Genomic DNA, 12856 nt, shown 5'->3' with positions numbered 1-12856 from the left:
AAAGTTATTGTATTTTAGGAAAATATTAGATAAATGCTGGTACATGTAATAAATCCATGATGATGGGCCAGGCGCAGTGGCTCACGCCTGTAATCCCAGCACTTTGGGAGGCCGAGGGCCTGCGTGTCTGGATGCAGTGTTCTTAGGGCCAAAGGTGGCTGTGTAGGAGGAGTGAGAACAGGTGGAGTGTGGGCACTTAGGGTAGGAGGCCAAGAGTGGAGCATTGTTGTAGGATTGTGGACCACAGCAGGGAGTGTGAGTGCACGCACGGGGATCACGAGGACCCTCTGATGCGTAGGATTGTGGACGACAGCCGGGATGTGGGTGCATGGATGGGATCACGAGGACCCTCTGATTTGGGTGTTAGCTGTGTGGTTGCTACACTCTAGATCGTGCTATGTGATGTTTCTTTGGCACCTCAGGCCCCCTTGTTGAGGTTCAGTGATATCTGATGGAGAGAAAAGGGTGTTGGGGTGTTTGTGATAAGTCGCTGGATAGGGAAGAGAGGGAGGCATCTAGGGACCACTGTCTTTAGGAGTTTAATGAGGGCAAGGAATGGCGTAGTAGGAGACAGGGCAGCAATAGTGATTAAACTTTTGGTACTAATGGGTTGCAAATATGCATTGGGGGTGAGGAGGCCACTGGTGTTGGACGTGGAGCTTTGTGGTTGGAACGATGGACGTGCCCTTGGTGTGGGGGTCATGCAGTCAGGTGCTCGGTGGCTTTCATGCAGTGTCTTCGTAGGGTGGGGAGGGATGGCAGGCATTCAGTTGGTGGCAGGTTGTGTTGGGTCCTTTCCAAGCTTTGCTTCGTTCAGGCTTTAAGCAGGACCTGGCTCGTGAGGCACTTGATGCAGAGTGAGAACACCTCGGCTGTCCCTGGAACTGCAGGGACAGAGGGTGTGTGGCAGGGTGACAAGCGGAGAAGCAGCTGTGGGGGCTGGCGAGAGCCTCTGTGCCCCAGAGTGGAGGAGGAGAGAAGCGGATGCTGGAGGTGTGAGTGGGAGGCTGTGTGTGAGAAGGGCCCCTTGGTGCTCACTGGACAGGAAGCTGCTTGCTGGGCATGGCTGTGGCCAGTGCCACTGTCATTGTGTGTCCAGGGTCCTGCCACAAGGATCTCAGGGCTTCACCTCACAGCCCTTGATGGCCTGGCAGCCAGAATTGAGTCTGTGGGTTTTTTTTGGTTTTTGTTTTTGTTTGAGACAGGGGCTCGCTCTGTCACCCAGGCTGGAGTGCAGTGGCATGATCACAGCTCACTGCCGCCTCTGCCTGTTGAGCTTAAGTGATCTTTCCTTCTTAGCCTCCCTATTAGCTGGGAGTACAGATGCTTGCCACCACACCCGGATAATTTTTGTATTTTTTGTAGAGATGGGGTTTTGCCATGTTGGCCAGGCTGGTCTCGAACTCCAGGGCTCAAGCGATCTGCCTGTCTGGGCCTCCCAAAGTGCTGGGATTACGGGCGTGAGCCACTGTGCCTGGCCACCTTAGTGTTAAACTGTTTAGATGCAGCTGTCAGAGAAGCTTTAGGAGAACCTCATCTGTTTTCATATTAGAAGCTTTTTTCTTGTTCTCGACACTCTGTATCCCAAGAGCTCATTCATGGAAAACACACCCAATTAGGGACTGATCAAGGATTTTCTACCCACTGCCTTCATGAAATGCAATTAGAAGCCCTTTTTAAACAGTTTTTTTTTTTTTTTAAAGACGGTGGTTCTAAGTGTGGATCCATCTGAACAACAAAACAGAGCTTCATATTCTCTTAGGCAGGAACATATACTAGGCTGGTTTTTTGTTTTTTTTTTTAAACAAAATCTTTTTTTTTCAATTTGTTTTTTTTTTTTTGAGACGGAGTTTCGCTCTTGTTGCCCAGGCCAGAGTGCAATGGCACGATCTCCGCTCACCACAATGTCTGCCTCTTGGGTTCAAGTGATTCTTCTGCCTCAGCCTCCTGAGTAGCTGGGATTACAGGCATGCACCACCTGGCTAATTCTGTGTTTTTAGTAGAGACGGGGTTTCTCCATGTGGGTCAGGCTGGTCTCGAACTCGTGACCTCAGGTGATCTGCCTGCCTCAGCCTCCCAAAGTGCTGGGACTATAGGCGTGAGCCACAGAGCCCGGCCTCAAAATCGTTTTTTTAAAAAAATACAGTTATTTCCTGATTTTATTGAAGAGGTTGTTGAGATATCAGAGTAAGAATTCAGGTGTCAGGCAGGACATTGTCCCTGTGCTTGTGGTGATTGCTGTCTTTGTTTCCTGCTTCAGAGTAGCCTGAGCATTTGGAGGAGGACGGATCATCCTCAGCCTCTGTGGCTCCTTGGGGCTGGGGCACTGGTCCTAGGTATGTTTGCAGGTTGGGGTGGAGAATGATAGTGACGTCCATGAGAGGTGTGATGTTGCTTCAGGGGTAGCATCTTACGCCCCAAGGAGATGACCTCCTAGTTTACCTGAACCTCAGAGAGGCTGAATTTGCTCAGCCAGTGGTTCGAAACGGCTGAGCAGTGGTTGAACTAGGGTTGGACCTATATATATTAGTTAAAGAAAACAGCTTGCCTCCCTTCCCTTACTAATACATTGGTTAATGCCATGTCCAAACAGCCTGTTTTACTTTTGTAAACAAGCCACATGGATAAGGGCTTAGCTTTCTGGGAAGAAATCAGCCATTAACATTTGCCTCCTCTGAGCTGGGCCTGCCGTGGAGAGATGGGGACTTCAGTTGCTGAGTGCCTGGGCACCCTCACCCAAGGGGCCAGCACACCTGGATGCTGAGCCTCCAGGTGGGTGGTGCAGGGTAGGTGCTGAATGGGTCTGTGTGGTAGGTTTGCAAGGGTGGCAGTGTGCCACTGTCTGGGTGGGAGCTGCCTGCTCCTGTGGTGATGTCCTCTGAGGTCTCTGCTTCTCTCTTTAGGGTGGTTCCCTGAGCTTAAGCCCCTCATGCATTTCTCACACTGTAGGGTTACTTGGTTGTTACATCATAGTTGATCTTTATTTGGTAGAATTTCTCTTTTTTTTTACATTTTATTTATTTATTTATTACAGAGACGGGATCTGGCTGTGTTATCCAGCCTGGTCTTGAACTCATGGGCTCATGCCATCCTCCTTCCTGTTTTCCAAAGTGCTGGGATTACAAGCATGAGCCACTACACCTGGAGTAGAATTTCTAAAAGCAGTCTTGTATGCTGCTAGACCCTGAAGGGGCTCATGATAGCTTTTCTTTTACTTGCTTTTGGAGAAGAAACAGTGGGCCAAGTTTGATGATTGGATTTCAGGTGAAGTCGAAGTCCAGGGCTGGACTAGCTCCAGGGTAACGCTGATGGCAAACCCTACACAACCTGCCCCCCCCCCCACTCCACTCCCCGCCCGCCCCGTTGCAAAAGTAGGCCGTTGGTGCTTTCTGGACCCCAAAGAAAATGTTTAATACTCACCTGCTCTTCCCAGCAAGTCTGTCATGTGCAAGGAGTTGCAGTGAGTGGCAGCCTGTTCAGAGTTGTGGTTCAGAGAGGAAGCATTGCTAGACTGGGCTTTGGGCAGGAGCATTTATCTCACGGAGACAGTTTTCTGCTCACTGCATTTCCACCTGGAAGGGCATACAGAGTGTTGTTTCTTCTGCTTGTGATTTTAAAACTTGCTTATCAGTATCTACCTGTTTTGAGTCTTACTAGTATTTTATGCAGGAACACACAAAAAATACTTAACTACCTTTTTTGTAAAATACCGAAGTGAGTTGTTACTTATTTCAGATTTGAACTTTTCATTAACCTTTGTCCCAGCCTTGGTGAGTTACAGGGTACTATGGAAACTGTATTCTTGGCCTGCGGAGTTTCTGCCTCCCTGTTCAGCCCCACAGGCCGCTTTGTCTCTGCACACCTCTCCTTCGGTGTTGACGCCGGCCCGGCACGGCAGCTGTAGTTGGCACAGGCTTTGTTGGCACTGTCCTCCAAGACAAGCCCCTGCCCTCCCAGCAGGCTTGCTCTGCACTCACGGGCCTTGTTCCACCTTCCTGTGCAGATCTGTTTCTTAATGCATCTTGGTCACCCCTATTCAATTCATCCAGCTTGTGTATCTTTACATGTAATAAAGGGGTGTTCCCGCTCTTAAGAATTGCATTTCACTTGCTTGCAAAAACTGGTTGAAAAGGCTTAACAGGTCTGGTAGCCTTCTGGGTGCGGAGGGTATTGCCTAAAGAGTTTTCCATGCGTGGCAGACAGCTAGTAGGTATGTGTCTGGCACCCTTCCATGTGGGTGGTGCTACCACTAGTGGTGCAGGGTGGTGCTTGCTGTGGGAATGGGAGCACCCTGTGTATCTCTTGTCTCTTACTGACTGGAAGGCATCTGATGCCTTGCAGTGCAGGTCCCAATTTGTGTGTGTTTTTTTTAAAGTATGGAATGCTTCACAAATTTGCCTGTCATCATTGCACAGGGGCTATGCTAATCGTCTCTGTGTTATTCGAATTTTTAGTACATGTGCTGGCCAAAGCGAGCATGCCATGCTTGCCTTGACTGTGAACAAGTTCGATTTGAAATACTTCACATTTGAGGCCGGGTGCGGTGGCTCACACCTGTAATCCCAGCACTTTGGCGGCCAGGGCGGGCAGATCACTTGAGGTCAGGGTGAAACCGTCTCTACTGAAAATATAAAAATTAGCTGGGCGTGGTGATGCATGCCTGTAATCCGAGCTACGCGGGGGCTGAGGCAGGAGAATTGCTTGGGCCTGGGAGGCAGAGGTCGCAGTGAGCCAAGATTGCACCATTGCACTCCAGTCTGGATGACAGAGCGAGATTGTGTTTCAAAAAAATAAGAAGAAAAAAATGGAATACTTCACATTTGAAAAACTTCCTGGCTAGAGGAAAAATCCTTGCTTATGTCTAATGAAAGAGGCAGAGCCTGGGTGCTGTGGTGAGGTGTTGAGTGACAGTGTCAGGGCCCATGGGAAGTGGTGGCTGGCTTGTGCTGTAAGGGGCAGGAGCGCCGGAGGCTCACCAGGCCGTGATGGGGTTGGAGTGAGAATAGGGCACACACCTTCCTGCCACCGGGGAGCAGGGTAAACAGCAGAACCTTGCTGTGCGTGTCTGGGTTCCAGCAACATTCCTGGTGGGTGGTGGGGAGGAAAGGACTAACCGTGTCAGCACCTGGCGTTTGTGGGACACAGGCCTCCTCCCTGGAGCTTCACCTTCATCTGGAAATGAGTCTTTGATGCGTAAAACCATTCCTGAATGATACTGTCCAGCTGGTGGAAACATAGGTTTGTTTTGACCTAAAATCCAGGGGTATTGAGAGAGAGAGAAACAGAGACAAACAGCGTGTGGGGGAAGCTGTGCATAAAGGGGCGTTTGCTGGATCTTTACTCAGGATCCAGCTTGAGCCAAAATGGAGGAAGAGTCTTGGTCTCTACAAAACAGGTGGTTTTCTGAGACAGATTCAAAAGCATTTTCTAGAGAAGCTCTACTGCATCCCTCCATCACATTCAAAACATTGTTTCTAATTATGTTTTGAGAGTGTAGAGTTAGATTGTAGAATACTGAAATTAAATCCTTAGTGAGGAAAGCGTAGACATGACCTGGCATGTTCTCCAAAGCACTGGCACCAGTGGGCGTGCGTTGTCAGCTGGGGTGTCCTCCCTCTGCTGAGCCTCCTCCCCCTGCGGCCTTCGCCTTGGCCCTCAGTGCACTGCATCGGTGTGCCAACTGCTCACTGTGCACAGACCTTTTTCATACTGATGAATTCATGTTTATTACTTTTTAAAAAGTTTATTTCTTGGATCTTAGTCACAGCTAACCCTGATTTTGCTTTCAGTACAAGGATTTTTAATTTCTAGACCGGATTTGAGTTGTTTGAACGGAGGTCTGGTGGCTTTGGGAAAGGTCTTTGCATGGATGATGGGGGAAGGTGCCTTTTTGGTGAGTGCCATAGTCGGCTGCCACCTTGCCATCCAGAGAGATTCCTGCTTGTGGACACTGTTCAGTTATGCAGGGTATGTTTAATTTTTTAAGAGTCAGGTTTGTGTATTTTTTTTTTTTTGTAGGAGGAGTCTCGCTCTGTTGCCCAGGCTAGAGTGCAATGGCGCGATCTCCGCTCACTGCATAGTCCGCCTCCTGGGTTCATGCCATTCTCCTGCCTCAGCCTCCTGAGTAGCTGGGACTACAGGTGCCCACCACCACACCCAGCTAATTTTTTGTATTTTTAGTAGAGGTGGGGTTTTACCATGTTAGCCAGTATGGTCTCCATCTGCTGACCTCGTGATCCGCCCACCTTGGCCTCCCAAAGTGCTGGGATTACAGGCATGAGCCACCGCGCCCGGCCAGGTTTGCGTATTTTTTAATAATTCTTTTTCTGAAGTTTTTTTCCTGACTGCTTTTGTTGCTGGGTGTTGGAATATATTCTGACATTGGATGTGCAAGATCTTAAAAAAGTCTGTGTAATAGAGTCTGTGTAAGAGAGCCTGTGTTGAGAAGTTCTGTAGTCTCTTCAGAATGAAAATTCATTTAAATATTTTAGGACTTTACTCTAGAGGGTTTTAGCACATGCATAGCGAGGAAATTTTTTTTTTTTTTTTTGAGACGGAGTCTCACTTGGTGGCCCAGGCTGGAATGCAGTGGCTCAATCCTGGCTCACTGCGATCTCTGCCTCTCAGGTTCACGCCATTTTCCTGCCTCAGCCTCCTGAGTAGCTGGGACTACAGGCGCCCACCACCACGCCCGGCTAATTTTTGTATTTTTAGTAGAGACAGGGTTTCATGGTGTTAGCCAGGATGGTCTCGATCTCCTGACCTCATGATCTGCCCGCCTCGGCCTCCCAAAGTGCTGGGATTACAGGCGTGAGCCACTGTGTCTGGCCGCAAGGAAACTTTTTTTTTATAAACCACGATGCGCTCTCTCTTTCCGTTTTGACTGTGACACACACCAGCCACACCAGGATTCATGCACACTCACACGCATTGCCACACAGCCACAGATGTGCCTGTTGATGCCACATGGATTTATTTTCAGTCCCGGCAGGCTTGGAGGCAGGTGGCCCCCTTTCTGTAGCCCCTTGCTGGGTGGTGCCTGGATGTCCTCTGGCTTCTCCAGGGCTCTGCCCACGTTGCTGTGAGTTGGATTTTTTGGGGCCCTTAGTTTGTGCTTGATATTTTCTTCTGCTTTCTTCCTTTCCCTCTTACCTCCTCCTCCCCCTCCTTTTGAGACAGAGTTTTGTCGTGTCATCCAGGTTGGTGTGCATTGGTACTCACAGCTCACTGCAGTGATGACCTCCTGGTCTCAAGCAATTCTCCCACCTCAGCCTCCTGAGTACCTGGGACTACAAGTGCACACTTCCATGCCCAGCTAAGTTTTTATTCTGTTTTTATTGTTACAAAGTTGAGGTTTCAGTGTGTTGCTCAGGCTGGTCTGAACTTCTGGCCTCAAGTGATCCTCCCGCCTCAGCCTTCCAGAGTTCTGGGATTACAGGCCTGAGCCACCACGCTGGACCAAGACATTTTCTGGTGGTCTGCTTTTCCTAGTTCCACTGTTATTTATCCCTCCCCCCAGGGGAACATGTACATTTTATGTGAACATATTGATAAAATGTTCATTTTTAATTACAGCACACTGAATTCTTCCGGAGGAAGCCTCCTGATGTGAACCCTGCCATTGTCCCCTTGAGGACTGGAGAAGTAGGAAGAGGCAGGGAGATGGTTGCGGGTGAGCACCGGGCTAGAGGTTCTGTGTTTTAGACCTCAGTCCTAAAAGGCTGTGATTTCCTCTGAGTCTCTGATTCTTTGTCAGATTCCTCGTAAGAGCCGAGTCACAGATTATGGAGTTAAGGTAGTGGGCTGCGGCTCAGACCCCACACCTGTGAGAGACGCAGGCCTCTCCTGCTGTGGGTGTGTGCAGTAGAGCTGGAGTCCTTGACTTCTCCGGAGGCCGCCCATCAGTCTAGGTCAGCTGCACTGTGGGTAGTGTTAGAGTTGAGCTTACAGCTGGCTCTGTTGGTGATCATTGGGAATGAAAACGTTCCACAGAGTTCTGAGGGGGACGGAGTTGTGTTGAGAACACCTTTGGTGTTGTGTGTGAGTGGTGTAGATGAAGAATAGAACAAGCTTTTCTTTGCTGATTGTGTGGTTGTATTCACATCCTCAATTGCTGAGGCGCTGTGGTGTGTTTCAGCTTCATCCTAAATATCACATTGCATTTTAGATGGGTTTTCTCACCCATATCCCTGGATCACTGTTTTACATGGAGAACTTTGACACTTGTTTTTTCTTTGGTGTAGTTTTTAGCACTGAAAGTGTATACAGATAGTCGCTGACTTAACGATGGTTCGACTTAGGATTTTTGACTTTACACTGGGTTTATTGGGAGGTAACCCCATTGCAAGTCAAGGAACATTTTGTCTCCTTAAAAGTAAAATCATTAATTTAGTGTTGTCTGCTTTTAAATTTTTACATATTCAGAGGTCCTATATATTTGTGCTTAGGATTCAGTTGTCTATACTGGAAAACAGCATTTTCCAAAAAAGTTTTCTGTTTACTGAAAACAGTGGGACTTCCTTGAACCTTCAGTGCTGCGGGTAGGAAAGAAGACTCTGGGACTGTGCATGCATGTGGATTTGAACAACATGCTACACAGAGGGAGTTTCCCATTGTGATGGTTATCTTCTATATGAATGGAAGAATACAGTTTTTTTTTTTTTGGTTTTGTTTTTCTTAAGAGAAAGGTTAAAATTTTTGTTTTTGTTTCTGTTTTTGTTTGAGACAGGGTCTTGCTCTGTCGTTCAGGCTGGAGTGCAGTGGTGTGATCACGAACTCATTGGCTCAAGCAGTCTCCCATCTCAGCCTCTCCAGCAGCTGGGATCACAGGCATGCACCCCCACACCTGGCTAGTTTATTTTAAAATTTTTTATAGAGATGTGGTCTCACATGTTGCTCAGGTTGGCCTTGAACTCCTGGGATCAAGCAGTCCTCCCACCTCGGCCTCCTAAATGCAGTAACATTTGATGACTTGAGATTTGAATACTTTAGCTTCAAAGGGACTGTGCTTGGTTCTTGGGGGCAATGCCTTCCAAACTGTCCATCATGACCCAGTATGTCTTTTTTTAGAAAATTTTCTTGGATGGGCACGGTGGCTCATACCTGTAATCCCAGCACTTTGGGAGGCCCAGGTGGGTGGATCACCTGAAGTCATAAGTTCAAGACCAGCCTGGCCAACATAGTGAAACCCTGTATCTACTAAAAATACACACACACACAAATTAGCTGGATGTGGTAGCACACGCCAGTAGTCCCAGCTACTTGGGAGGGTGAGACAGGAGAATTGCTTGAACCCAGGAGGCGGAGGCTGCAGTGAGCCGAGATCGCACCACTGCACTCCAGCCTGGGCAACAGAGTGAGACTCTGTCTTGAAAAAAAAAAATGTTCCCTATCCCAAGGCCATAAAGATAGCTTCCTACGCCTTCTGCACATTTTGTACTTTTGCCCTTTGCATTTACACCTTTAATGTATCCTAAATTGATGTTTGTGTATGGTGTGAGATAAGAAGCCAGCTGTTCCTAGTCTTCATGCAGACTCCAGTTGTGCCAGCCTCCTGGGCTGTTGTTCCAGCCTCCTGGGCTGCGCACGCGGTTCGTGGACCCATCTCCAGTGCCCCCTGCTGTGTCCAAGCTTGTGGTGCCCTCCTGGCCAGCGGGCTCTCTTTGGGACACTGCCACCTGCCTTCATGGTGGACTCTGCCTGGTGTTGGTGTCTAGAAATACAATGGACTTGTGTATATTCATCTTATATTTTGTATCCAGGAATTTTTCTTTCTACAGATGAGGAAACTAAGAATGATTTTAACCATGGCTGCCCGACTCCACAGCCCCTGGGCCTAGTTTGCATCATGCATTGCCCTGCACTGACCCATAGGAGATTGAACTGGGCACAGCGTCGAGGTGCCCTGGAGGGTGGGTTGCTGGAGCTGGGAGTGGCATTAGGAGCAGTGGAGAGGCATGGCGGAGGAGCGGATGCATGGGAGGTGCAGAGGCCAGAGAGAAATGAGAGTGGCCAGGGCACCACAGCCTCCCTACCAGACAGGAAGAGCCGGAGAGAGCTGGTCTGAGGGACAGCGTCTCTAGCCTTGAATCCATGGCTTTCATAAACCCCCTGGACATCTGGTGAGTGGGCTCTCGGGAGAGATGTCAGGTTGGAGAGAGCTCTGGAGGACTGTTTGCTCAGGGGAGATGGTGGCATGCTGGGAAGTGAGGGGCTGCTCAGTGAGAGAGTGGGAGGCACAGAAGAGCAGAAAGAAGAAGAGGTGAATGAGGAGAGAGGAAATAGGGGCGTGGAGGACTCAGTGGGAGGTGGGAGGAGCCAGCCGTTTGCCGCACTGGTTTGGGAACATTAGAGTGAAGAAAACAGATGTTGGGGCAAACAATACAGTCTTTCACTTTTTGGTATTTTTTTGGTGGCTTTTTAAAAAATTCTCTGTCATATTAGCATATTAGCATCATGCTTGGTTCATGGAATGAGAGTCCACTGTTGTTGGCCCTCTTCATAAGTGAACGTTCCTTCTCCATTTCTAGGTTAGAAGGTGTGTGCTGCGCTTTCAGTGATGGATCTGTTCACTTCGTTCCCTTCCCTGTTGTGAAAATGGTCGCACACAGGCTGATGCTGTTTGGGTGTGTGTTGTCGTTTTCTTCTGTGACGTCTCCTTCCTCGTATGTCACTTTTTAGGATATTGGGGACAAATGTTCTAAATTCATCAACTGTGACCATCTTTTGTTTAAAGGAAACTACTTTGAGTTTCCTACTTTTCTCTCTTTTTAAAAGATGTGGTTGATAAATGTATATTAAATTTTATTCAATTAGCTTAAGAAAGTAGATAAGTTTATTGAAGAGCAAAACACAAAGCTTCGGCAATACCATTGTCCAACCTTCAGGGGTCTCTAACAGTTCTCTAGTTATTAATTCCCTCACAGTTACCTCAGGGGATTAGAATAACTTTATTAAAACAAAAATATAGTAAAAGTTTTTTGGTTTTTCAAGTGTCCTCCGTTGACTTGTCAGTGTTGAGAGTTACTTTTTATTTTGTATCTGAAGGAGCAGCTTAGAGGAATAGTTATTCCAGGAAGAAGAGCTCTGATGGCCGATGCCCCTGCGTCTTCATTTCCGCCTGCTTCAGTCCTGCTCCTGCAGAACAGCCGTCCTGTTTGCTATGTCCCGACACCCAAGGCAGACGTCGCTTGAGGGTCTTGTATAATACTTGCTGTTAGAGACAGTGGTCTTTTCTGCTTGAATCTCTTGTTGATGAATGTCATCTGTCAGGAGAAACTTGGATTATCCTTTTTTTTTTTTTTTTTGAGACCGAGTCTCACTCTGTTGCCCAGGCTGGAGTGCAGTGGCACGATCTTGGCTCACTGTAACCTCCACCTCCTGGGTTTAAGCAATTCTCGTGCCTCAGCCTCCCATGTAGCTGGGACTACAGGTTCTGAGCCATCACGCCCAGCTCATTTTTGTATTGTTAGTACAGATAGGTTTCACCGAGTTGGCCAGGCTGGTCTCGAACTCCTGACCTCAGGTGATCCACCCGCCTCCGTCTCCTAAAGTGCTGGGATTACAGGCATGAGCCACTGTGCCCGGCTGAATTATCATGTTTTAATAGAAGAAAATTTTAGTCTACTTTCCCAAATGGGGAATCTTTCCTTTTGCTGGGGGGTCTGCAGTCATATTGTTGGAAGAATGTGTGACCCTGCAAAACGCTCTGCTCTCAGCAGCACCTGCTGGGCTGGTGGGCGTGCTCAGCACAGCTCCAGGACACAACTGGCTGTCCTTGAAACTTGTGGTGATTTAGACGTGATGGGCGGCACCAGCACATTGAACTGAATGCAGAAGTTGAAGTGAAAAAGGCTTCCTGTTCCTTGAGTGGACAGACCGAAAGCGTGTGTGTGTGTGTGTGTGTGTGTGTGTGTGTGTCTGTGTGTGCGTGTCTGTGTGTGTGAAGAGCTGGTGGCTGTGGGTGCGTCGGTTGGTCTGTTCCTTGAGTGGACAGTCGGTTGGTCTTGGGCTCCCAGCAGGACAGAACGAAAGCACGTCTGTGTGTGAATGTGTCTGGAATTGGTTCCTTCTGGTGGGTTCTTGGTCTCGCTGACTTCAAGAATGAAGCTGTGGACCCTCGCGGTGAGTGTCACAGTTCTTAAAGATGGTGTGTCCGGAGTTTGTTCCTTCAGATTTTCAGATGTGTCTGGAGTGTTGTCCTTCTGGTGGGTTCGTGGTCTCGCTGACTTCAGGAGTGAAGCTGCAGACCTTCGTGCTGAGGGTTACAGCTCATAAAGGTAGTACAGACCCAAAGAGTGAGCAGCAGCAAGATTTATTGTGAAGAGTGAAAGAACAAAGCTTCCACAGCATGGAAGGGGACCCCAGTGGGTTGCAGCTGCTGGCTCATGTGGCCAGCTTTTATTCCCGTATTCGGCCCTGCCCACATACTGCTGATTGGTCCATTTACAGAGCGCTGATTGGTCCATTTTACAGAGTGCTGATTGGTCCATTTTTTCAGAATGCTGATTGGTTAGTTTATAAACCTTTAGCTAGACACAGAGTGCTGATTGGTGCGTTTTTACAGAGTGCTGATTGGTGAGTTTACAAACCTTTAGCTAGACAGCTCTGATTGGTGCATTTGTACAGAGTGCTGATTGGTGCATTTACAGACCTTTAGCTAGATAGAAGAGTTTTCCAAGTCCCCACCCGACCCAGAAGCCCAGCTGGCTTCACCTCTCATGAAGAGCTGGTGGCTGTGGGTGTATCGGTTGGTCTTGGGCTCCTGGCAGGTGAGTGTTCACACCTGGGCCTGTGCCCTGCTTCACCTAGCCATCCGCATGGACACTTCAGTTTGTCGTGGGTTTTCTTGTGCCTT

General features: G+C 48.4%; 1 protein-coding gene and 1 non-coding gene across 12 annotated transcripts in view; one reads left to right on the top strand and one right to left on the bottom strand.

Moving 5' to 3' along the window:
• Window positions 1-12856, top strand: part of ANKRD11 (ankyrin repeat domain containing 11) — a 243941-nt gene that overhangs the window by 41477 nt on the left and 189608 nt on the right. For 2 of the 11 annotated variants that reach the window (XM_055364538.2, XM_055364534.2), the window contains exon 2: window positions 7576-7672. The exons of the other annotated variants lie outside the window; for them this stretch is intronic. The gene's annotated coding sequence lies outside the window, so the exon portion shown is untranslated. The remainder of the gene's footprint in view (window positions 1-7575; window positions 7673-12856) is intronic. 11 annotated transcript variants of the gene reach the window in all.
• Window positions 4371-4477, bottom strand: LOC115931196 (U6 spliceosomal RNA). Its single transcript, XR_004067737.1, has one exon. It is a non-coding gene; the product is annotated as a U6 spliceosomal RNA (small nuclear RNA).

Source organism: Gorilla gorilla, chromosome 18 (genome assembly GCF_029281585.2).
Source record: "Gorilla gorilla gorilla isolate KB3781 chromosome 18, NHGRI_mGorGor1-v2.1_pri, whole genome shotgun sequence".
In the NCBI taxonomy this organism is placed as follows: domain Eukaryota; kingdom Metazoa; phylum Chordata; class Mammalia; order Primates; family Hominidae; genus Gorilla; species Gorilla gorilla.
The sequence above is the reverse complement of the archived record's forward strand: the minus strand, read 5'-3'. Positions and strand labels throughout refer to the sequence as shown.